Below are 27883 nucleotides of genomic sequence, written 5' to 3' on the forward strand. Positions count from 1 at the left end.
AGTGGACCTCCCTGTGTCCTATAAAGGATAATTTGGCCATCTTTCCTTGAAGGCAGAATTCACAAATCAAATATGACTCGAAAGTCAATGAGCCCAAAAGCTCATGTTTCTCCAATTTGTTTATTCTGTCTTCTCCTATATGGCCAAGCCTGAGGTGCTATAAATACTTTAGATTTATCTCATTTTTGGATCTATTAGATCCTATTGTATTCACTGTTTGCTCAGATGTATTCACTGTTTGCTCAGATATATTCACAGATACATCCATATGTATGTGATAGAGACTGTCAATCATAAAACCATTTTGAATCAATTTATTTTTAAATAAAAATCTTTCTGTGCTAAATAAAATACAGAAATCAAATTTCTGCTAGCAATAGGTAACAGTCCCTAAGTATCCTGAGCATATCTGACATACCTTCTGAAGGTTTGTCACCCTTCATGTTCTTTATGCTTCCCATGTATGTAGGACAGTTCCTCTTCCAATGGCCGTCCATGATGCAATGGAAACGCTTTTCCTTGCAATTGGCCTTTTTCTTGGAACTTCCTTACTTGGTGTTTTCTTAGTCTTCTGCTTCTTCGCAGGCTTCTTCTTCTTCCAAATAGACTCTCTCTTGAAAGTAGAAACCAACTTGACAGCAAAAACGATGCCCCTTGAACTTCTTCAAGGTCCCTAAGTTAGTTACCAATTTATTTAACAATTCTATTTTAGTGCATACAACCTTGTTCATATGGTAGTTTACTATAAACTATTCATATGAAGTTGGAAGGGATTGCGGGATCAAATCCGTTTGCAATTCCTTGTGCATGGTCATGCCAAGCTTCTCAAGCTTCTCTAAGTCTTTTATCATGGTCAAACTATGATCATGGACAGACTGCCCATCGTGCATCTTGGCTTTGAAGAGCCTCTTGGACACTTCAAACCGAGTTGCGTGACTCTGATCACCATACAACTCTTGCAGGTGATTTAATATATCCCTGGCAGTCTTCATGTTCTCATGCTGGCATTATAATTCATTGGACATGGATGCCATTGTGCAGCACCTAACCTTATTGTCATTTTTCATCCACTTTAGCATGCGTCTTACGCTGATCAGTGATCGGACAGATTGGTAACATGGGGATTCCATGGTCTAGCACATACCCTAATTTCATAATTCAAAATTATTTTTGAAATTTGCTGAGCCAGTCTTTATAATTGGGTTTGGTCAAACGGTTGTTCTATAGGATATGAGTTAAAAGTCTAGAAGCTGACTTTATAATCCTCAGAGAGTAAAGATTCTAGTTAGAATTTTGTACTTGATCCTAATTTGTTCTAGGGTCTTTTAGAACAAATGTATCTCCCACTATTTTCTCGAATTCCTCACACTCCCCTGGTAGGAAAACGGAAATCCTAGTCGAATAAATTTTGACATATGACAGACGATGGGGTTTGACGAGTTGTCCATGACCTCCGTCCTGTAGGGATCCACGATAGTAGGACTGTATCACATGGTAACTGCACCTAGAGGTTCATCTTTCTATTCTACTGGGTAGCCACTACATGTTGCTAGGTGTCACTGGTGGATGGTGGGACTCACAGGGATTATCTCGATGATCGATAAACCCTAATGAGTTGAGTTGGAATCGTTCCAACCCATTGAAAGGAGTTTTCAATGATATAGTGATAGAGATCACAATATATCTCACTACCAGTCAGAGTAGAACCTATGGGGTCACACACACTAGAAGTATTGACCGATCCGATGGTTGAAAAGTGATTATGAATCACAAGAAATCAATTCGATTGATATTCAGTTGAAGAAGGAACAAAGGGAATTAATTAATTGGACTTGAAACAAGAGTCCTACTTCGAGTAGGATTCCTAGAGTCCTAATTGGATTAGGACTGGGAATCCTAGTTGGAGTAGGACTGGGATTCCTACTTGGAATAGGATTCCTGCAATCCTAATGAGATTAGGAGTTTTGAATCAAAATTGGATTCCTACTTGGAGTAGGATTCCTAGAGTCCTAATCGGATTAGGACTTCGGATTCAAATAGAGTCCTAATTGGATTAGAACTAAAATTATATATGTCCTAATTTGGATTAGGGTTTCTTAAGTCACAATTAATTATTAATCTAATGAATCAATAAGACTCCTAATTGGATTAGGATTGAAGAGTTCAATTGAGTCAAAATTGATTTAAGTTCTAATTGGATTAGGACTTACCTAGATTGGATCCAAATTGGTTCACCCTTGGGCTAAGCCTAATTGGATTAGGGCTTGACCACATTAGGGCATTCCAATCCCTACCTAATATGGATTAGGGTTTACCATGAGGAAGGGGATAAGCCCCTCCCCTTTCCACGTGGAGAAGGGAGAAGAGACGGCGCCCCCTCTTAGGAAAGACATCAAGAACTCCTAAATGTTAGGAGCTCCACATGTCTATAAAAAGGGACTTGTGGGCGGCACCTAGGGCATAGAAGAAGTCCTCTTCCTCCTTGCCGTACGCCTCCCTCTCCTCTCCTCTTGGTTCAGCCGCAAGCAAGGAAGATAAAAGCCAAAGGTGTTGGCGGCATCCTCTTCCTCCCTTCTTCCTTCCAACGCAGAGAAAAGAAAGAAGGCTGCGTGGGGATTCTTCTTCTTCCTCTTCTTCATCCTTCTTCTTCCTCCTCTCAAGCACAATCAAGGGTTGATTGAAAGAGAGGAAATCAGCCATCAAAAGAAGTCTTTGCAAGGGAGCTAGCACCCCGGGAAGACAAGAGAGCTTTGATCGGATCACTGCTTCGTGTGGATACCCGTAGAGGCCGGACACTTGAACGGCTTCAAGCGAACCTTCATCCTAGACCACGAACTTCAGTTTGCGGTGATCATCTACCCGCACAAGGTGAAGATCTGATCTTTCTAAAGGTTTAAAAAGTTTTAATTCTTATCTAACTACGAACGGTTCATGAAACAACGTTCATGCGATGAACGTCGATCCCGCTTATGCCGATTCCGCTGCCATCTGAATTTTTTTGAAATATCAGCGGCATGGGCGGGTTTCCAATAGTGGTATCAGAGCCTAGGTTTCGTAGATTAAGGTAAGAATTAATTATCTAAAGGCTTATTAGATCTGAAAATTGAATGATCATGCATGCTGAAAATTTCTGCATGCAGATTTTTCAGGGGTGCTGATTTTTGCATGCTGATTTTTTATGTGATAAAAAGATGATTCTAATTGCATTGTTAATGGGATTACAAAGTTTAGAATCATGATTAGCATGATCAGCAACCTATGTCATGATATAATCAGTTAGTTTTCAGATCTGAAAATTATAATTGTTGCATATGGTGATGATCATAGGATTCAAACCCTTTTGGTATCAAATGTAATGACCTGCGATGTGATCTGCGATGTCATGTAATTTTTCAGATGCATGCATGCATCTTATTTGATGTTTTGAGAGGCCTGCGTGCCTCCTAAAAGGAGATGTAATTTATTTTTATTTTTATTTTACAATCTGGTTGTATTTGTGTGATGTGATGTACGTCAACGATCAAGTTGAAGACTAGGCATGAGATGAACAGGTGATCTAAGCGGTTGATGGCGATTGGATCAAGAGTTGATCAAGGATCGGATCAAGGAGGCTTGGAATCAATTCAAGAGTTGAAGATCAGTTGATCGATTGACGTGCATGTGCTTGTAATACGACCTAACTAGAATCCATGATCATCACCTATTTAAAGTTTAGCTTTAATTATTGCTGCGATTATAACTGCCTGCAATGTGCCGTTTGCATGTGATGTGAATGTGAGTCGGGTAGATAGGTTTACATGTGATGTAGCAAACCCAATTGAGACCTAAATCAAAAACCTCCTCAATCAAGTCGAGAGTGAACCGACATGAGCAAGTCATATTAGATTAATTGATCTAATTGGTGTCTAGGAAAGTATGAAAGGTGGTTACTTAATTAGGACCTTACTCTCTGAGTAAGGGGAGCCTCCCACCTGCTTACCTGGCCAATTGTTCGATTACCTCTTATGAAGAGCTCAAGTTGCAAACACTAAGACCTGATTAACCAATATTAAGTCAATAGGTCTTCCACTGTAGTAGAGCTGCTAAGGCCTTTCTGATGTTGATTTGTCTCGGCTGGACACAGTGGTCAAGTTGCATTGGGGGGCTGGACCTCTCTATAGACATGAGATGTTGTAGGATAAAGGTGGGGTTGGGCACCAATAACTGTTAGGTGAGGACCCAATGACGACTTTATTCCTACGGTTATACGGTGGGTCTGACTTAACTAAGAAATGGGACCAATAACTGTTAGGTGAGGTTTTCATGGCTTAGAGACCAAGTTACACTGCAACATGCTTGAGAAGCATTGTACAAGAGTTGTACATTCATCAACCTATGTGTCACCAATAACTGTTAGGTGAGGTGGCATGTAAATTGGTGGGACCGCACTACCCACTAATAGTGCAATATGGTCTAGTAATATTCCCAACCAGTGTTAGCTCAATAAAGAAAAAATGAATATTATGATGCAAATACAATAATGAAGATTTCTAGATATGCAAAACCTATTGGCTTTGATACCACTTTGGTACAACCTATAATCGACTCTACAAGTGTAGACTAATTTCATAATAATCAATTATGGTAAGATTGATTAGACACTTCAGCAAATGCTCTTCATCCCAAAAGATCATCATAGAGGTATGTGAACACAAAATAGAACATGATAGATATCGGATCAATGAAGCCTAATCAATGAAATATAACTAGTATAGCATACTGAAAATAATTACAACAGAACAATAAAAAAAAAATACTGCTAGTAAACTTGAGTTCGAAGGATGTGATAGATGGCAACGATGGTAATGCTGATGGGTAGAGATAATGATTGATGGATGAAGAAACGAGGGCTCGATAAAAAATGGTGATATAATTTACTTTTTTTTAATCCAGAAAATATATTTTTCTATTTTGAAGTGTAGAAATTTAATTTTTAGAACTTAATTTCGAACCTCAGTCCCGAGAATGTGGTCATCCAAGGCTTCAATCAGTCTTTATTTATATAAATAAATATAAGGGTGACTCAATCAATTGGGGGTGGGACCTGCTGGCATAATGCACGCTGGAGGCTTCGTCGTCCGGCTCCTCATAATTTTTTTTAGGATCGGCCGGCTCATCCTCAGAATCCGAAAAGAAAACAGAGACAGAACAGATTTCTTTCGGAATAGGCAAGACTACGGGATTACGAATCGCAACATAAGGATGATTTAGAGAAAGATTCACCTCTGGCAGATTGGAGGAGAGATTCCACTTTTGCATTAAGATATACCGCTTGGGGACTTTTTCCTCTGTAACAACTCCCTATTCCCGAGAGATTGACGTCGGGTGGAGGAGTCGATACGATACATCTATGCGAAACCAGAGGCGGGACCCATTTCATTTTTTGGGTTATCAAATGGTACATAGTTGTTGGGAACCCGCCCATGCCGCTGATATTTCAAAAAAATTCAGATGGCAGCGGAATCGGCATAAGCGGGATCGACGTTCATCGCATGAACGTTGTTTCATGAACCGTTCGTAGTTAGATAAGAATTAAAACTTTTTAAACCTTTAGAAAGATCAGATCTTCACCTTGTGCGGGTAGATGATCACCGCAAACTGAAGTTCGTGGTCTAGGATGAAGGTTCGCTTGAAGCCGTTCAAGTGTCCGGCCTCTACGGGTATCCACACGAAGCAGTGATCCGATCAAAGCTCTCTTGTCTTCCCGGGGTGCTAGCTCCCTTGCAAAGACTTCTTTTGATGGCTGATTTCCTCTCTTTCAATCAACCCTTGATTGTGCTTGAGAGGAGGAAGAAGAAGGATGAAGAAGAGGAAGAAGAAGAATCCCCACGCAGCCTTCTTTCTTTTCTCTGCGTTGGAAGGAAGAAGGGAGGAAGAGGACGCTGCCAACACCTTTGGCTTTTATCTTCCTTGCTTGCGGCTGAACCAAGAGGAGAGGAGAGGGAGGCGTACGGCAAGGAGGAAGAGGACTTCTTCTATGCCCTAGGTGCCGCCCACAAGTCCCTTTTTATAGACATGTGGAGCTCCTAACATTTAGGAGTTCTTGATGTCTTTCCTAAGAGGGGGCGCCGTCTCTTCTCCCTTCTCCACGTGGAAAGGGGAGGGGCTTATCCCCTTCCTCATGGTAAACCCTAATCCATATTAGGTAGGGATTGGAATGCCCTAATGTGGTCAAGCCCTAATCCAATTAGGCTTAGCCCAAGGGTGAACCAATTTGGATCCAATCTAGGTAAGTCCTAATCCAATTAGAACTTAAATCAATTTTGACTCAATTGAACTCTTCAATCCTAATCCAATTAGGAGTCTTATTGATTCATTAGATTAATAATTAATTGTGACTTAAGAAACACTAATCCAAATTAGGACATATATAATTTTAGTCCTAATCCAATTAGGACTCTATTTGAATTTGAAGTCCTAATCCGATTAGGACTCTAGGAATCCTACTCCAAGTAGGAATCCAATTTTGATTCAAAACTCCTAATCTCATTAGGATTGCAGGAATCCTATTCCAAGTAGGAATCCCAGTCCTACTCCAACTAGGATTCCCAGTCCTAATCCAATTAGGACTCTAGGAATCCTACTCGAAGTAGGACTCTTGTTTCAAGTCCAATTAATTAATTCCCTTTGTTCCTTCTTCAACTGAATATCAATCGAATTGATTACTTGTGATTCATAATCACTTTTCAACCATCGGATCGGTCAATACTTCTAGTGTGTGTGACCCCATAGGTTCTACTCTGACTGGTAGTGAGATATATTGTGATCTCTATCACTATATCATTGAAAACTCCTTTCAATGGGTTGGAACGATTCCAACTCAACTCATTAGGGTTTATCGATCATCGAGATAATCCCTGTGAGTCCCACCATCCACCAGTGACACCTAGCAGCATGTACTGGCTACCCAGTAGAATAGAAAGATGAACCTCTAGGTGCAGTTACCATGTGATACAGTCCTACTATCGTGGATCCCTACAGGACGGAGGTCATGGACAACTCGTCAAACCCCATCGTCTGTCATATGTCAAAATTTATTCGACTCGAGTTCGATAGTGGAAAATTCTTTCTCCACTTTATATTACTGCCCTGGCCAAGGTCTTAGAACTCAGTCTAACAAATCACATAGGATCACTCCTCTTCTATCAAGGTCGATAGATTCCTTGTAGGTGCATACCCTACTCCTACAGTGAACCTACTGCAGCCAATCTACACTGCATGGACCCATATGGCTAGAGACCATGTATGTGTGCAGTCAAACTATAATAACCTCACTGTGAGTAGCCGAAGCACCGCAGGTCAAAGGACCAGTCACACTACTGCAACATCAAGCAAGTCACTGACGAGTGGATAGACATCCAAGTGACTTCTTGTCTTGGTCACGCTCAGTACCCTTGTTCTCTAACAAGCACCTGCACTATCACTTCAGTGTCCCTTGAGGATGATAGTGTTATTTTGATGATTAACAAGCAATTATCTAGAGCATGCTATAAGTTAAATTGATACTTCATTTATAAGTTCATTACTCTCAGTATATTTGTTTAATTGAAAATGGATAAATGGCCTTGTTCATTTGGATGAATCTAACCTTGAGAATGCAGCAAAGTGTGGTTTGAGTCGACCCACAGGTTGATTGGGTCGACCCCGGTACATCAAGAAGTCATCTGGCACACTCCTACAAAAATGGCACAAATGAACAGTGAGTTGGGTCGACCCAAGGTAAGCATGAGTCGACCCAACCTCCAAAGAACCTCAAAACACAACAGAAGAATGCTCTCTGGATTTACTGAGAGGGTCGACCCACACAGTGGTTGAGTCGACCCAAGCTTGAGTCGACCCAAACCCTGAGAGGGTCGACCCAAAGGCAAGACAGAAAGACAGACAGAAAATGGTTCTCCGGAATTACTGAGAGGGTCGACCCAAGAAGAAGTTGAGTCGACCCAAGTGAACTTTGAGTCGACCCAAAGAATGGTTGGGTCGACCCATGGGAAGCAAGGCTGAAATTGAGGTTTCTGTGGTTTCTGAGAGGGTCGACCCAAGGAATGTTTGAGTCGACCCAAGGCAAAGTTGGGTCGACCCAAGGACAGGTTGAGCCGACCCAAACACGGGCTGAACAGTAACGGCTAGTTCTGCAGATGTACTTTTTGTCCTTCCCAAGGTGAGTAACGGCTAGTTTTTCAAATCTGACCATTGGGGCTTGTCCAAGGAAGGTTGGAAACTATTTAAAGGGGCACTATTCATCAGAGAGAAGAACTTTTGAGAGGGATATCAAAGAATACACAAGAAAACAAAAGAGCCCTAATCTCCTTCATCAAGAGCTTCATTCAAGAATCAAGGAAAGGGATTGAGCAGATTCAAAGAGGCATCAAGAGCTCCATCCTCCCTTGAAGAGTGAAGCATCCTTGACAAAGAAGAGCAAAGCGACTTCAAAGCGATAAATACTTTCTAACTCTTCTTTGTAGTTCATATTGTTTTATATGCTCATTTAGGAGTTTGAATCTTTTCTTTTTATTTGTTAAACACTTTGTAAAGGTTCGTTGGTGAGCCCGCAAAACCAACAAAGGTTTTTGGTGAACCCGGAAAACCAAGTGTATAGGTTCGTTGGTGAGCCCGCAAAACCAACAAATGTTTTTGGTGAACCCGGAAAACCAAGTGTATAGGTTCGTTGGTGAGCCCGCAAAACCAACAAAGGTTTTTGGATTGTGACCCCGGAAAATAATCCAACTGTAATCCGCGAGATTATAGTGAATTTCCAAGGGAACGCTTGGGGAGTGGACGTAGGTGCTAAGGAGAGCACCGAACCACTATGTATTGTTGTGTTTGCGTTGTGTTTGTGCTTTCATTTTCTCTTGCATTATCTTCTATTCTTGCATTAGTTTAACTCACTCAAATAATCTAAGTAAGCATCCACCGCACTTAATTACGAAAGTTTTTAAAAGCACCAAAATTAGAAGAAACCAATTCACCCCCCCCCCCCCCTCTTGGATTGTCACCTTGGGCAACAAGTGGTATCAGAGCTAGGTGCTCTAATAGTGCTCATTGATCTAACAATCAAGAGTTAAAGACCATGACAACCCAAGTAGGATGCTCTATGAGTGAGGGGCAATCCACAAATAGACCACCTCTATTTAATGGCACAAACTACACATATTGGAAAGCTAGGATGAGGATATTCATTCAAGCTTCGGACTATGAACTTTGGCAAATCATAACTAGAGGACCTCACACAGCCACACTCAATATAGAGGGCACTATCATACCCAAACCAGAAATGGATTGGAATGAAAATGATAGAAGACTAGCACAGTTAAATGCAAAAGCTATAAATATACTTTATTGCTCTTTAGATGTAAATGAATTTAATAGAATATCCACTTGCACCACTGCCAAAGAAATTTGGGATGGACTTGAGGTCACACATGAAGGGACCAATCAAGTTAAGGAGTCAAAGATAAACATATTAGTACATAAGTATGAATTGTTTAAAATGGATTCTACCGAGTCCATAACTGATATGTTTACTCGTTTTACTGATATTATAAATGGGCTTAAAAGTTTAGGAAAATCTTATTCTAATTCTGATTTGGTGCGAAAAATTCTCAGGTCTCTACCAAGGAATTGGGAGGCCAAGGTAACCGCCATACAAGAAGCGAAGGACCTCAACACACTGCAGTTAGAGGAGCTTCTAGGATCACTCATGACCCATGAGTTGACAATGAGGCAAAATTCAGAAGATGAGGTCAAGAGAAGAAAGCCTATTGCCCTAAAGACTACCACCCCTAGACAACAAACTGAATCGGAAGATTCAGATGATGATGAAGATATTGATGAGGAAGGGATGGCAGTGCTTGGGAGGAAATTCAGAAAATTCATGAGAGGTAAGAATAGATTCCATAAAAAGAAGCCCTTCCCTAAAGGTAACTCAAGCAAAGAAAAGGATAAGGACAAAGAAAAGGAGAAAGAAACTTCCATTTGCTATGAGTGTAACAAACCCGGGCATTATAAGATAGATTGCCCAGATTTGAAGTGGATGGCAAGAAAGTTGAAAAAGAAGAATTTTATGGCCGATTGGAGTGAGAGTGAGGAATCAAGTTCGGAGGACGAAGATCATCAAGACACGGCCCAAATATGTCATATGGCCAATGACGATGAGGTAGATTCTGAACTTGACTGTGATTTTACTATTGATGAATTACATGATGCATTTTTAGAACTCATGGAAGAACATAAGAAAGTAATTAATAAAAATAAAGCTCTAAAAGAAGAAAATCAATCTCTCATTAAAGATAAGATAAAACTGTCTCATAACTATGAAGCATTAAGTAGGAAACTTGAAAATGAAACCAAGAATCTAATTGCTGAAAATATTAAGTTAAAAGAAGATGCTGAAAAATATAAATCCTTGGTAGATAAATTTACTCTTAGTTCTACCAAATTAAATATGATTCTTGATAGTCAAAGAGCTGTATATGATAAGGCTGGTTTAGGTTATAGAACAAATAGGAAACAAAAATTCTTAAAGAATATTTTTGTAAAAGCTAAAAATGAAAATGTTACTTGTTATTGTTGCAATAAGATAGGACATAGAGCATATGAATGTAACTTTAGAAAGTCTAGTCAAAACAAATCAAGTAATAATCAAAAGATAAAATTCAAGAAAGTTTGGGTTCCAAAAGGAACATGGAGTACTAACCCTAAAGGACCCAACTTAGTTTGGGTACCTAAAGTTTCTTCTTGATTTTGATTGCAGGTGTGTCTTGCAGCTGATAAAGTTGAAAAATGTTGGTATCTAGATAGCGGCTGTTCAAGACACATGACCGGTGACGAAGATCAATTTGTCACCTTGGAACCAAAGAAAGGTGGAGTAGTAACCTATGGAGACAATGGTAAAGGGTATATCATTGGAAAGGGTAAAATTTTCATTGCTCCATCTGTTTTTATAGAAAATGTCTTATTAGTTAAAGGTTTGAAACATAATCTTCTTAGCATAAGTCAATTTTGTGATAAAGGATTTAAAGTTACATTTGAAGCATCTGTATGTATAATCACAAATCCTAAAGACAATAGTATTGTACTTATAGGACAAAGGCAAAGAAATATTTATTTAGTAGATCTTCATGAGTTAGGCAAGAAGAATGGTTTATGCTTAATTACTAATGAAGATAAGAAGAATGAAACTAGTTGGCTTTGGCATCGAAGACCAGGACATGCTAGTATGGAATTAATATCAAAACTAGTTAAGAAGGAGTTAATAAAGGATGTGCCAAAATTGATTTTTGAAAAGGACAAAATATGTGGACCATGTTCATTAGGAAAACAAACTAGATCATCTTTCAAATCGAAAAATGTAGTATCAACAACTAGACCATTTGAACTCATACATATGGATTTATTTGGACCTACTAGAACTACAAGTCTAGGAAGAAAGAAATATGGATTAGTCATTGTTGATGATTTTTCAAGGTATACATGGGTTTCATTTTTGGCACATAAGAATGAAGCATTTTCAGAATTTTTGAAACTATATAATAAAATCATAAATGAAAAGAAACTCACCTTAGTAGCCATTCGAAGTGATCATGGTACTGAATTTGAAAATCAACACTTCGAGGAATTTTGCACTAAAAATGGAATATCACATCAATTTTCAGCACCTAGAACGCCTCAACAAAATGGGGTTGTTGAAAGAAAAAATAGGACATTGGCAGAAATGGCATGCACAATGTTGTGCGAGTCAAATCTTCCAAAGTACTTTTGGGCTGAAGCTATAAACACTTCTTGCCATATTCTAAATCGAGTTTTAATACGACCTATAACTAAGAAAACTCCTTATGAACTTTGGAAGAATAAGAAACCAACTGCAAAATATTTTAAAGTGTTTGGATGTAGATGTTTTATCTTAAATAATGGCAAGGAGGACTTAAGTAAATTTGATGCCAAGTCAGATGAAGGTATCTTTTTAGGATACTCCACATCTAGCAAGGCATACAGAGTATTCAACAAAAGAACCTTAGTAGTGGAAGAGTCAGTCAATATTATATTTGATGAGTCTGATAGTGAGTATGCTAGGAAAGAAAATACTATTGATGATGATACAGGAATTATCGACTTTGAAAAGTTGAAAATTGATGACGTGCCAAATCAAGATAAGGGAGATGATTGCGTGCCACCACAACCCCAAGACGTGCCAAAAGAATGGAGGTATGCACATGGACATCCTAAAGACTTAATTATTGGTGATCCATCTCAAGGGGTAAGAACTCGATCATCTCTTAGAAATTTAAATGATTATCTTGCTTTCGTTTCACAATTAGAACCTAAGACTTATGAAGAGGCTGAAAAAGATACTAACTGGATAAATGCCATGCAAGAGGAATTAAATCAATTCAAAAGAAGTAATGTATGGACATTAACTGAAAGACCAAAGCATAATTCAGTAATTGGAACAAAATGGGTATTTAGAAATAAATTAGATGAAAATGGAGTAGTTATAAGAAATAAGGCCAGACTTGTAGCTAAGGGATACAATCAAGAAGAAGGAATAGATTATGATGAGACATTTGCTCCTGTAGCTAGATTAGAGGCTATTAGATTACTTATAGCATTTGCATGTTTTATGGACTTCAAATTATATCAAATGGATGTTAAGATTGCTTTCTTAAACGGTATTATTGAGGAAGAAGTATATGTAGAACAACCTCCGGGATTTGAAAATCATGAACTGCCAAATCATGTGTTTAAACTGCATAAGGCATTATATGGATTAAAGCAAGCACCTAGGGCTTGGTATGATCGACTAAGTAAATTTCTGCTTGAAAATGATTTTTGTAGAGGAAATGTAGATAAAACGTTATTTCTCAAAAGAAAGGACAAAAATCTATTAGTGGTACAAATATATGTAGATGACATAATCTTTGGTGCCACCAATGATACTCTATGCAAAGATTTCGCTGATTTAATGCATGGAGAATTTGAGATGAGTTTGATGGGAGAACTAAGCTTCTTTTTAGGATTACAAATCAAACAAACCAAAGAAGGTATTTTCATTCATCAAACTAAGTATACAAAGGAAATACTGAAGAAGTTTGGGAATGAAAATCATAAGGGAATTGGCACTCCAATGAATCCTACTAGTAAGCTAGACAAAGATGAAAAAGGGAAGAGTGTTAATATTAAGCTCTATAGAGGACTAATTGGATCCTTGCTCTATCTTACTGCTAGTAGACCCGACATTGTATTTAGTGTAGGGATATGTGCTAGATACCAATCGGATCCTAAGGAGTCACATTTAAGTGCTGTTAAGAGAATCCTTAGATATTTAAGAGGAACTACCACCATTGGATTATGGTACTCGAGAGACTCCTGTCTAGATTTGCTTGCATACTCAGATGCAGATTTTGCCGGATGCAAATTAGATAGAAAGAGCACAAGTGGCACATGTCAATTCTTAGGAAATAACTTAGTATCATGGTTTAGTAAAAAGCAGAACTCAGTGGCACTGTCCACACCTGAAGCTGAATACATAGCTGCTGGTAGTTGTTGTGCTCAAGTATTATGGCTCAAGCAACAACTAGAGGACTATGGAGTTAAACTAGATAATATTCCTATTAAGTGTGATAATACCAGTGCTATTAATCTTACTAAAAATCCAGTTCAGCACTCTAAAGCCAAACACATAGAAATAAGGTACCATTTTATTAGGGATCATGTGCAAAATGGAAATGTATGTATTGAGCATATATGCACGGAAAAATAATTAGCCGACATATTTACAAAACCATTGAGTGAAGATAGATTCTGCATGCTAAGGAGGGAATTAGGCATATGTGATCCTTTTATTGAATAAATATAAAAAGGGAGCTAGTAGTCTCATGATACATTCCTCTAACTTCAAAAATCCCATGAAACATGAGTCAAATTTGTTATCTATAGATTTCTTACTCATATATCAATGTCCCATAAAGAGTTTATAAGGATTGAAAGTAAGGAAAACTTTTTAGAAGCAACAAGGAAGAGAAAACAAAATTTCTGCACTTGGGTCGACCCAACCCAGAACATGGGTCGACCCAACGTTGAGTCGACCCAAGAAAATCCTTGAGTCGACCCAACGTCGGGACCCCACTGTTAAAAGGGGGCCCGAGAGCACATCTAGGGCACTGTTTGCCCTTTGTCTTCTTCCGAAAAGCCTAGTCCCCACTCTCCAATCTCCACTAAACTCCTCCAAACAGTAGATTTCCTCAAAATCTTGGAGAAATGGGACCCAAACGAGCCGTAGCCAAGAGATCCGGAAGAGTGACCCGGGTCCAACAAGAGGAAAGGCACCCTACCGAGCCTTCTCCCATGTCTCCACGACGTGAGGCACGTGCGGAGGTCCCTCCTCCTCCTTCCCCCTCAGTGATTCTTGCAAGATTTGCGGGGAGGCCGGTTACTACGGGGAGAAGGATCCATTCCGAGTTTTTCAATCAAGAAGGGTTTCGGATTTGGGAATAGATCCAAAGGCAAGGTTGGGAGTATCTTTGCTCCCTAGATGTGGTCATCTACCCCGGGTTGGTACAAGAGTTTTATGCCTTCCTTAAGACTGGTATGGGAGGGCTTGTGTCGGAAGTTCGAGGGGTTCGGATCCGTGTATCCGAGGAGAGCTTGAGTGAGCTACTACACCTACCCTGCATAGGAGCCACTCCGGAGAAGCCAGAAGACAAAATGAGAGCTCTACAATTGATCATGGAAAATGAGAACTTCGATTTTTCTCAGAAGGTAATAGCTAGTTCTCTTTCCGCTGAGATGAGGTTATTGCTCAATATGATAAATAGGATTTTATTTCCGAAGACCGGGAGATTTGATCTCATCTCAGAGCGAGATCTAGCAGTTATGGAGTGTATGATTCGGGGGACTCCTCTAAATCTTCCGGCTATGATAGTGAGACAGATGAGGAAGGTGATGTGCAGCAACAGGGTATCACTACCTTATGGTATGATACTTACATTGATCTTCCGTCAGCATGGTTTACCTCTCGAGGAGGAGGCATCCAAGAGTCTGCATCACACGGACACGTACACTGCACGGACACTCATACGCATGGGATATGCGAAAGTGAACGGGCAGTGGATTCACACCGGTGCAGGCATTCAGGGTGAGGCACCAGAGGGAGAGGCACCAGAGGATGAGGATGAGGAGCCTATGGATCATCCTACTGCACCCTCAGAGGCTGGACCATCATCATCCGCTCATCCGACAGATACGGATGACTTCTGGAGCAGGATGACAGAGCTCATGTCAGCTCAGGCGAGGACTATTACTGACGGGCTCATGAGCCGATTGGACGCCCGGTTGGATGTCATGTCTGCTGATATCAGTGATCTGAGGCAGCAGATTGGAGCACTCCGGAGAGAGAGAGAGACACATGGACCATCTGTGCCACAGGCTGCTGAGTCAGAGATATCGGCACAGAGTCATCCAGCTCGTCGTGCTCCACGCCAGACACAGTCTCACCAGGCTCGACCTCCCCTCGCCACGTATGCTAGGAGGATGAGGACTAGATCCCAGCCATTAGATTCCCCCTAGGCTGATCTTAGCATCTATGTTTAGAGCCTAGGCTAAATATCTAGTTCTCATATGTATTTTGCTTTTATGATATGTATCTTTAAATCTTGATTAAGGAACATTGTATCTGCTTTTGTTTTTGACATTCATGTATGAAAATGTTCCTATTTTGATCAATGAAATTTGAAGTTTGTTATTTATTGCATTCTTCCCCATATATATATTTTTTTTTGATGATAACAAAAAGGGGAAGAAGAAAAGAAAGAGTATATCAATTTAAGAAAAGAAAGAGTATTTTATTTGAGAAGTAAAGAAAGAGTATTAATTTTGGAAGAAGTAAAGATATGTATAACAAAAAGGGGAGAAGTAAGATAGTGTTTAGAGTATGTAAAGAAAGTGAATAAAGAAAGAGTATTAATTTTGGGAGAAAAAGTGAATAAAGAAGTTATGTAAAGAAAAGAGAAATTAATGGGCAAACAAATTGAAAATCATATAAGAAAGTTTATACATCTAAGGGGGAGCAATTTGTAACAATGAAATTGATCAAATCAAAAATTTATATCACAATTCAGAATTTGTCACATATAAATTCAGAATTTGGCACGCACCTCTCGCACCCCGATACATAGCCTGAAACTTATATTATCTCAAATTTTTGAAGTTTCATCGCTAATGAATTATAAATGAAAGGGGGAGCAATTCAAAGAGTCAAATTGGCAACATTTAAATGATATAGGGGGAGATTTCACAAGTATATATGAAAAGCTGAAATTCAGCAGTTTAATCCCTTTTATAAACTGATTTTAAAGACAAGTATCAATAGGCTTATACTCTTTATTTTGTAATCATCAAAAAGGGGGAGATTGAGGATGATAGTGTTATTTTGATGATTAACAAGCAATTATCTAGAGCATGCTATAAGTTAAATTGATACTTCATTTATAAGTTCATTACTCTCAGTATATTTGTTTAATTGAAAATGGATAAATGGCCTTGTTCATTTGGATGAATCTAACCTTGAGAATGCAGCAAAGTGTGGTTTGAGTCGACCCACAGGTTGATTGGATCGACCCCGATACATCAAGAAGTCATCTGGCACACTCCTGCAAAAATGGCACAAATGAACAGTGAGTTGGGTCGACCCAAGGTAAGCATGAGTCGACCCAACCTCCAAAGAACCTCAAAACACAACAGAAGAATGCTCTCTGGATTTACTGAGAGGGTCGACCCACACAGTGGTTGAGTCGACCCAAGCTTGAGTCGACCCAAACCCTGAGAGGGTCGACCCAAAGGCAAGACAGAAAGACAGACAGAAAATGGTTCTCTGGAATTACTGAGAGGGTCGACCCAAGAAGAAGTTGAGTCGACCCAAGTGAACTTTGAGTCGACCCAAAGAATGGTTGGGTCGACCCATGGGAAGGAAGGCTGAAATTGAGGTTTCTGTGGTTTCTGAGAGGGTCGACCCAAGGAATGTTTGAGTCGACCCAAGGCAAAGTTGGGTCGACCCAAGGACAGGTTGAGCCGACCCAAACACGGGCTGAACAGTAACGGCTAGTTCTGCAGATGTACTTTTTGTCCTTTCCAAGGTGAGTAACGGCTAGTTTTTCAAATCTGACCATTGGGGCTTGTCCAAGGAAGGTTGGAAACTATTTAAAGGGGCACTATTCATCAGAGAGAAGAACTTTTGAGAGGGATATCAAAGAATACACAAGAAAACAAAAGAGCCCTAATCTCCTTCATCAAGAGCTTCATTCAAGAATTAAGGAAAGGGATTGAGCAGATTCAAAGAGGCATCAAGAGCTCCATCCTCCCTTGAAGAGTGAAGCATCCTTGACAAAGAAGAGCAAAGCGACTTCAAAGCGATAAATACTTTCTAACTCTTCTTTGTAGTTCATATTGTTTTATATGCTCATTTAGGAGTTTGAATCTTTTCTTTTTATTTGTTAAACACTTTGTAAAGGTTCGTTGGTGAGCCCGCAAAACCAACAAAGGTTTTTGGTGAACCCAGAAAACCAAGTGTATAGGTTCGTTGGTGAGCCCGCAAAACCAACAAAGGTTTTTGGTGAACCCGGAAAACCAAGTGTATAGGTTCGTTGGTGAGCCCGCAAAACCAACAAAGATTTTTGGATTGTGACCCCGGAAAACAATCCAACTGTAATCCGCGAGATTATAGTGAATTCCCAAGGGGACGCTTGGGAAGTGGACGTAGGTGCTAAGGAGAGCACCGAACCACTATATATTGTTGTGTTTGCGTTGTGTTTGTGCTTTCATTTTCTCTTGCATTATCTTCTATTCTTGCATTAGTTTAACTCACTCAAATAATCTAAGTAAGCATCCACCGCACTTAATTACGAAAGTTTTTAAAAGCACCAAAATTAGAAGAAACCAATTCACCCCCCCCCCTTGGATTGTCACCTTGGGCAACATCCCTACACTGTGGACTCAAGTCTCGTCCATCCAGAAGGAAAGTGATCTGTGCACTGATCGGATCGATCACCGTCCTCGTGATGATCCATTGATCAGGAGCATTTAGAAATTAATCACCAATGATACATGGCTCAAATTCTCAACTCTTGAAAATATGTATCATCATCTTATTAATTCCTTGGACGATTCATAGACACATAAACAATATGAATGAAAAGAATGCCCATTTATTAATCAATAATAATCAAGTCAAGTACAAAATTATGTCCCAGAATTATTAATGTGTTAGCCAGATTGGCTTCTAGGGCATACTTCTAACAATCTCCCACTTGCACTAAAGCCAATCAGCCATAAACCTAGGCCCCATCTTCTCAAGATGCGATTCAGTTTTCTGTCGACTTAGCTGCTTAGTGAATGGGTCCGCCACATTTTCTGTGGAGTCTACTCTCTGATCCTCTACTTATTTTCTTTCGAGGTAGTCGCTTATTAGGTTAAACTGCCGCTCTATGTGCTTCGATTTCTGGTGAGACCTTTGGCTCCTTAGCTAGTGCTATGGTGCCTTTGTTATCGTAGTAGAGTGTTATGACATCTGATGACATTACACCTAACTCTGCAATGAACTTTTTAAACCAAAAGATTTCCACTGCACCCTTAGAGACGGCTTAACATTCAGCTTCTAAGGTAGAATCTATAATGATCGGTTGTTTGGAACTCTTCCAATTTACTGAACCACCATTGCACATATTCTGATGTAGACTTTCTATCATCAATATGTGTGCATCATTCTACCTTCAACTCTGATCTTCTCCCAAGGACCAAGAATATGTCCTTAGTTATTCTCAAGTACTTAAGACTGTTCTTCACAGCTATCCAGTGCTTTTTGCCTGGATTTGATTGACATATGCTCGTGACATTCACAGCATGTACTATATCAAGTCATGTACACAGCATGGCATACATGAGGCTCCCTATCGCTGATGCATAGGGGATCTTGCTCATGCGTTGAATCTCTTCAGATGTGTTGGGGCACATCTTCTTGGAGAGATTTATTCCATGCCTTAGGGGTAAGAGACCCCTTTTAGAGTTTTCCATGCTGAACCTTTTCAGCACTTCCTCTATGTACATCTTCTGTGATAGGCCAAGCATCCTTTTAGATCTATCTCTATAGACCTTTATTTCCAAAATATAGGATGCTTCCCCAAGGTCTTTCATGGAGAACCTTTTTGACAACCAGACCTTGACCGAGGTTAGCATGGAAATATCATTCCCTATCAGGAGGATGTCGTACAGTACGAGAAATGCGACAGCACTCCCACTAACCCTTTTGTAAATACATGGTTCCTCTTCGTTTTTGATGAAATCAAATGTTTTGATTGCGTCATCGAAACGAGTGTTCCAACTCCGAGATGCTTGCTTTAGTCCATAGATGGACTTTTGCAGCTTGCAGACCTTGTGATCTCCATCACTGAAAGTGAAACCCAAAGGCTGTTCCATATAGATGTCTTCATCAAGATATTCATTCAGGAAAGCTGTTTTCACATCCATCTGCCAGATTTCATAATCATGAAATGCTGAATGGCAAGCAATGTTCGGATGGATTTCAGCATGGCTACAGGTGAAAAGGTCTCCTGATAGTCAATGCCCTCGCGCTGACTATACCCTTTCGCCACAAGCTTTGCCTTATAGGTCTCTACCTCTCCATCCGAACCTATCTTCCTTTTGTAGATCCATTTGCATCCAATAGGTACAATACCTTCTGGTGGATCTACTAAGGTCCAAACTTGGTTGGAATGCATGGAGTCTAACTCCAATTATTTCTCGGAATCGATATCAGATATCGCCTCGTCGTAGATTTTGGAATCCTGCGTGTGATCCCTATCTCCCACTAGGAACATTTCCTTGGTATCCTCTTCTAGTATACCTAAGTATCTATCGGGAGGATGGGAGACCCTACTTGATCTACGAGGTGGTCAAGGGACATCGTGTACTGGCTCTGTATGAATGGGTTCGATAGGATCCATGACTCGTTGCTTTTCAGAGCTTTCTCTTCAAGCTCAATTTTCCTCCCACTGCCTCTATCAAGGATAAACTGATTTTTCCAAGAAGATGGCGTGACGGCTCACAAACACATTGTGATCCTCTGAGATGAAAAAATTGTATCCTAATGACTCTTTAGGATATCCTATAAAACGAGCACTTATGGTCCTAGCCTCTAGTTTGTCTGCCTGTAGTCTCTTGACGTGGGCCGGACATCCCCAAATCTTGGTTTCTTACCATGTCATATCTCATATGGTGCGGTAGGAATGGACTTTAGAGGGAACTCTATTCAACAAGTAAATAGCTGAAAATAGGGCATCTATCTAAAGAAACAAGGGTAAATCAGTGAAGTTCATCATGGACTGGACCATATCAATAGAGTCCGATTCCTCCTCTCTGACACTCCATTGAGCTGAGGTGTACCAGGAGGAGTCCATTATGAAGCTATACCATTCTCCTTGAGATAATCATGGAACTCTCCATTAAGGTGTTCACTTCCTCGATCTGATCGAAGAACCTTAATGAGTTTTTGTGCTTATTTTTCTACTTCATATCTAAGCTTTTTGAACCTTTCAAAAGTTTCATATTTGTGTCTCATACACATATCCATACCGTGAGTAATCATCGGTAAAATGAAGTAAAAAATTACAACCCCTAGCCTGCACATCGAATGGGCCACACACATCAGTGTGTACTAGGGTAAGTATTTCAGTGGACCTCCCTGTGTCCTATAAAGGATAATTTGGCCATCTTTCCTTAAAGGCAGAATTCACAAATCAAATATGACTCGAAAGTCAATGAGCCCAAAAGCTCATGTTTCTCCAATTTGTTTATTCTGTCTTCTCCTATATGGCCAAGCCTGAGGTGCTATAAATACTTTAGATTTATCTCATTTTTGGATCTATTAGATCCTATTGTATTCACTGTTTGCTCAGATGTATTCACTGTTTGCTCAGATATATTCACAGATACATCCATATGTATGTGATAGAGACTGTCAATCATAAAACCATTTTGAATCAATTTATTTTTAAATAAAAATCTTTCTGTGCTAAATAAAATACAGAAATCAAATTTCTGCTAGCAATAGGTAACAGTCCCTAAGTATCCTGAGCATATCTGACATACCTTCTGAAGGTCTGTCACCCTTCATGTTCTTTATGCTTCCCATGTATGTAGGACAGTTCCTCTTCCAATGGCCGTCCATGATGCAATGGAAACGCTTTTCCTTGCAATTGGCCTTTTTCTTGGAACTTCCTTACTTGGTGTTTTCTTAGTCTTCTGCTTCTTCGCAGGCTTCTTCTTCGTCCAAATAGACTCTCTCTTGAAAGTAGAAACCAACTTGACAGCGAAAACGATGCCCCTTGAACTTCTTCAAGGTCCCTAAGTTAGTTACCAATTTATTTAACAATTCTATTTTAGTGCATACAACCTTGTTCATATGGTAGTTTACTATAAACTATTCATATGAAGTTGGAAGGGATTGCGGGATCAAATCCGTTTGCAATTCCTTGTGCATGGTCATGCCAAGCTTCTCAAGCTTCTCTACGTCTTTTATCATGGTCAAACCATGATCATGGACAGACTGCCCATCGTGCATCTTGGCTTTGAAGAGCCTCTTGGACACTTCAAACCGAGTTGCGTGACTCTGATCACCATACAACTCTTGCAGGTGATTTAATATATCCCTGGCAGTCTTCATGTTCTCATGCTGGCATTATAATTCATTGGACATGGATGCCATTGTGCAGCACCTAACCTTATTGTCATTTTTCATCCACTTTAGCATGCGTCTTACGCTGATCAGTGATCGGACAGATTGGTAACATGGGGATTCCATGGTCTAGCACATACCCTAATTTCATAATTCAAAATTATTTTTGAAATTTGCTGAGCCAGTCTTTATAATTGGGTTTGGTCAAACGGTTGTTCTATAGGATATGAGTTAAAAGTCTAGAAGCTGACTTTATAATCCTCAGAGAGTAAAGATTCTAGTTAGAATTTTGTACTTGATCCTAATTTGTTCTAGGGTCTTTTAGAACAAATGTATCTCCCACTATTTTCTCGAATTCCTCACACTCCCCTGGTAGGAAAACGGAAATCCTAGTCGAATAAATTTTGACATATGACAGACGATGGGGTTTGACGAGTTGTCCATGACCTCCGTCCTGTAGGGATCCACGATAGTAGGACTGTATCACATGGTAACTGCACCTAGAGGTTCATCTTTCTATTCTACTGGGTAGCCACTACATGCTGCTAGGTGTCACTGGTGGATGGTGGGACTCACAGGGATTATCTCGATGATCGATAAACCCTAATGAGTTGAGTTGGAATCGTTCCAACCCATTGAAAGGAGTTTTCAATGATATAGTGATAGAGATCACAATATATCTCACTACCAGTCAGAGTAGAACCTATGGGGTCACACACACTAGAAGTATTGACCGATCCGATGGTTGAAAAGTGATTATGAATCACAAGAAATCAATTCGATTGATATTCAGTTGAAGAAGGAACAAAGGGAATTAATTAATTGGACTTGAAACAAGAGTCCTACTTCGAGTAGGATTCCTAGAGTCCTAATTGGATTAGGACTGGGAATCCTAGTTGGAGTAGGACTGGGATTCCTACTTGGAATAGGATTCCTGCAATCCTAATGAGATTAGGAGTTTTGAATCAAAATTGGATTCCTACTTGGAGTAGGATTCCTAGAGTCCTAATCGGATTAGGACTTCGGATTCAAATAGAGTCCTAATTGGATTAGGACTAAAATTATATATGTCCTAATTTGGATTAGGGTTTCTTAAGTCACAATTAATTATTAATCTAATGAATCAATAAGACTCCTAATTGGATTAGGATTGAAGAGTTCAATTGAGTCAAAATTGATTTAAGTTCTAATTGGATTAGGACTTACCTAGATTGGATCCAAATTGGTTCACCCTTGGGCTAAGCCTAATTGGATTAGGGCTTGACCACATTAGGGCATTCCAATCCCTACCTAATATGGATTAGGGTTTACCATGAGGAAGGGGATAAGCCCCTCCCCTTTCCACGTGGAGAAGGGAGAAGAGACGGCGCCCCCTCTTAGGAAAGACATCAAGAACTCCTAAATGTTAGGAGCTCCACATGTCTATAAAAAGGGACTTGTGGGCGGCACCTAGGGCATAGAAGAAGTCCTCTTCCTCCTTGCCGTACGCCTCCCTCTCCTCTCCTCTTGGTTCAGCCGCAAGCAAGGAAGATAAAAGCCAAAGGTGTTGGCGGCATCCTCTTCCTCCCTTCTTCCTTCCAACGCAGGGAAAAGAAAGAAGGCTGCGTGGGAATTCTTCTTCTTCCTCTTCTTCATCCTTCTTCTTCCTCCTCTCAAGCACAATCAAGGGTTGATTGAAAGAGAGGAAATCAGCCATCAAAAGAAGTCTTTGCAAGAGAGCTAGCACCCCGGGAAGACAAGAGAGCTTTGATCAGATCACTGCTTCGTGTGGATACCCGTAGAGGCCGGACACTTGAACGGCTTCAAGCGAACCTTCATCCTAGACCACGAACTTCAGTTTGCGGTGATCATCTACCCGCACAAGGTGAAGATCTGATCTTCCTAAAGGTTTAAAAAGTTTTAATTCTTATCTAACTACGAACGGTTCATGAAACAACGTTAATGCGATGAACATCGATCCCGCTTATGCCGATTCCGCTGCCATCTGAATTTTTTTGAAATATCAGCGGCATGGGCGGGTTTCCAACAGTGGTATCAGAGCCTAGGTTTCGTAGATTAAGGTAAGAATTAATTATCTAAAGGCTTATTAGATCTGAAAATTGAATGATCATGCATGCTGAAAATTTCTGCATGCAGATTTTTCAGGGGTGCTGATTTTTGCATGCTGATTTTTTATGTGATAAAAAGATGATTCTAATTGCATTGTTAATGGGATTACAAAGTTTAGAATCATGATTAGCATGATCAGCAACCTATGTCATGATATAATCAGTTAGTTTTCAGATCTGAAAATTATAATTGTTGCATATGGTGATGATCATAGGATTCAAACCCTTTTGGTATCAAATGTAATGACCTGCGATGTGATCTGCGATGTCATGTAATTTTTCAGATGCATGCATGCATCTTATTTGATGTTTTGAGAGGCCTGCGTGCCTCCTAAAAGGAGATGTAATTTATTTTTATTTTTATTTTACAATCTGGTTGTATTTGTGTGATGTGATGTACGTCAACGATCAAGTTGAAGACTAGGCATGAGATGAACAGGTGATCTAAGCGGTTGATGGCGATTGGATCAAGAGTTGATCAAGGATCGGATCAAGGAGGCTTGGAATCAATTCAAGAGTTGAAGATCAGTTGATCGATTGACGTGCATGTGCTTGTAATACGACCTAACTAGAATCCATGATCATCACCTATTTAAAGTTTAGCTTTAATTATTGCTGCGATTATAACTGCCTGCAATGTGCCGTTTGCATGTGATGTGAATGTGAGTCGGGTAGATAGGTTTACATGTGATGTAGCAAACCCAATTGAGACCTAAATCAAAAACCTCCTCAATTAAGTTGAGAGTGAACCGACATGAGCAAGTCATATTAGATTAATTGATCTAATTGGTATCTAGGAAAGTATGAAAGGTGGTTACTTAATTAGGACCTTACTCTCTGAGTAAGGGGAGCCTCCCACCTGCTTACCTGGCCAATTGTTCGATTACCTCTTATGAAGAGCTCAAGTTGCAAACACTAAGACCTGATTAACCAATATTAAGTCAATAGGTCTTCCACTGTAGTAGAGCTGCTAAGGCCTTTCTGATGTTGATTTGTCTCGGCTGGACACAGTGGTCAAGTTGCATCGGGGGGCTGGACCTCTCTATAGACATGAGATGTTGTAGGATAAAGGTGGGGTTGGGCACCAATAACTGTTAGGTGAGGACCCAATGACGACTTTATTCCTACGGTTATACGGTGGGTCTGACTTAACTAAGAAATGGGACCAATAACTGTTAGGTGAGGTTTTCATGGCTTAGAGACCAAGTTACACTGCAACATGCTTGAGAAGCATTGTACAAGAGTTGTACATTCATCAATCTATGTATCACCAATAACTGTTAGGTGAGGTGGCATGTAAATTGGTGGGACCGCACTACCCACTAATAGTGCAATATGGTCTAGTAATATTCCCAACCAGTGTTAGCTCAATAAAGAAAAAATGAATATTATGATGCAAATACAATAATGAAGATTTCTAGATATGCAAAACCTATTGGCTTTGATACCACTTTGGTACAACCTATAATTGACTCTACAAGTGTAGACTAATTTCATAATAATCAATTATGGTAAGATTGATTAGACACTTCAGCAAATGCTCTTCATCCCAAAAGATCATCATAGAGGTATGTGAACACAAAATAGAACATGATAGATATCGGATCAATGAAGCCTAATCAATGAAATATAACTAGTATAGCATACTGAAAATAATTACAACAGAACAATAAAAAAAAAATACTGCTAGTAAACTTGAGTTCGAAGGATGTGATAGATGGCAACGATGGTAATGCTGATGGGTAGAGATAATGATTGATGGATAAAGAAACGAGGGCTCGATAAAAAATGGTGATAGAACTAGTCGGATATTTACATCTACGAGTTTGGTCCCTCCAATCCAATGACAATCTTCAAGTCACGCTCCACCAAGGCATCGAGACGAAGGATGATGAGGTCGAGAAGGTGGCTCCAAGAAAAAATAGGTCAAAAAGTAGAATGAAAGTGAAAGAAAACGGATTTCTCAGGACTTCGCCCACGATGACACTCACCTTCTTAAATTTTCTTCTTCTTCTTTTTCTTTTTAATGGCTGCTGTCCTTTCTTTTTATATGCCCCAAAACAACTGTAACAATCTTCCTAAAAATCCTCCAAAACGGTTTCTATAACTTTTCCACTAATCCTTATCCAACAACTTCTCCAACAGCCCTTATCTTTTTCTACTCGTCCTTATCCTCCGTCCAACCATCCATCATTGTTCCATGAACGGTAACTCGTGTCAGGTTATTGTTCCGTGAACAATAACTCGGGTCGGGTTATTATTTACGTTAACAATTCTATCTCCAAAACTATCACCCATCCTCCTATGTTCTTAGAGTTGAGTGATGGTCGTGGGCATTGAAGAAAGGTCAAAGCTCAAGTAATTAAGTGTGGTGGTTTGGGGTTGGGATAAGCTTCCTATTATACCTAGGTGAACCCTTTTTACTCGGCAGTCTTAGTACATAAGTCGACTGAAAATCCAAGCCTAAACATGGCTTTGGATGAAAAATACAGAAACAACAAAAAAAATATACACTATGTACAAGATGAAGCCTTGAGACTACATCATGACTTCTGTTGAACAAGAGTCAACCTTAGAAGCTAACAAGTCGACCCCAGAATAGCCACAGATAGAAGATATATAGCAACCAAAATTAGCATGTTAGCGAATCGACCCTGAAGACCACAGTCAACCCCTAATCATGGACGAGTCCACCTTGGAGAATAGAAGAGTCGATCTCACAATGACCACAGGCAAAAAATAAGAGTGTAGTAAAAACAAGAGTTATCTTGAGTCGACCCCTGAAGATTACGAGTCGACCCGTCTGCACCTGACAATAGTAACAATTATTTTTTCTATAAATCAAAGCGGCCGTTTTTGCCTCACAATGGCTCCTTTTCTTGTTATTACTTCCTTCGTTTTCCGCTTTTTATCTTTTTTAGGTGTTCCCATACATTATAGCTTTAGATAGGAAGTGATAACAAGAAAAAGAAGAAAAAGTTCAAGTGCATTCAGTGAGAGCTTAAAGATTACATCTTTCATTATTAAAGAGGGTTGCTGAAGGGCATTCAAGTACATTCAAGGCCAACCAATTTCTTCTAAAGGCTCTAGCAATTCTTTGTCAATTTCCGTTGGGGAGCTTTTATTTATTGTTATTACATATTCTTATGCTCTATTGTAATAAGTTTCAGGGATTAAAAATTAGAGAAAGGTCCATCTAAACTATGAATTGGATTGTATTAAGCCTAAAGAAGGTTTGGTGGTGGTTTTGGTTGATTTTCAGTAAAAATCAATTGGGTTGGTTGTGAGCTCGGTCAAAATATTTATGCTGTAATCTTGAAAAGATTATAGTAAAAAATTTTAAGAAGTGTGTTTTGGAAAGTGGACGTAGGTGTAGAGTTGGCACCGAACTACTATAAACCTTTTATGTTTGTAGTGATAGATTTGTGTGCTTTATTCTCTTTACTCATTCACTTACTTATTGCTCATATCTCCCACTGCAATCACATACACATTGAAATTTTCTTTTCCCTGAATTTTTAGCTTAAAGTTTTGAAAAGCCTAATTCATCCCCCCTCTTGAGCTGCATAGCTGGGCAACAACAGCATTATAAATCATTAAACAAAGTTTACAGCATGGAGACTTCTAGTTCATGGATATCGTAATATTGTTGTTGGGCTGAGATTTAAAACAAAACCATTTCTAATATGGATAATAAGTTTCTCAGTTGTTATCATTTGCATTACTTAGCAGTAATAGGTTGATACTGAATTCGTAACTAAATTCCCAGTCTAGAAGATGTGGTTTGCTTAGATCTAATATTATGCTCAAGAATCATGTGAGGTTACAGAAACTACCAAACATAGACATTGGATTACAAGGCTTATTGTGAATGTGTGGTTGATTTAAATCCTAATCAATATTATGATTATAATTTACAGACATGCAAGCTAGCTCTTATGCATCAGGAGTTGGGGGAGGATGAGGATGCAAAGTAACTATTTTCTATTATGTTTGCATAATTGAATCCTTCTGAGTA

Source organism: Phoenix dactylifera, chromosome 11 (assembly GCF_051530095.1).
Source record: "Phoenix dactylifera cultivar Ajwa chromosome 11, Ajwa_hap1_PhDact_Kaust_v1.1, whole genome shotgun sequence".
In the NCBI taxonomy this organism is placed as follows: domain Eukaryota; kingdom Viridiplantae; phylum Streptophyta; class Magnoliopsida; order Arecales; family Arecaceae; genus Phoenix; species Phoenix dactylifera.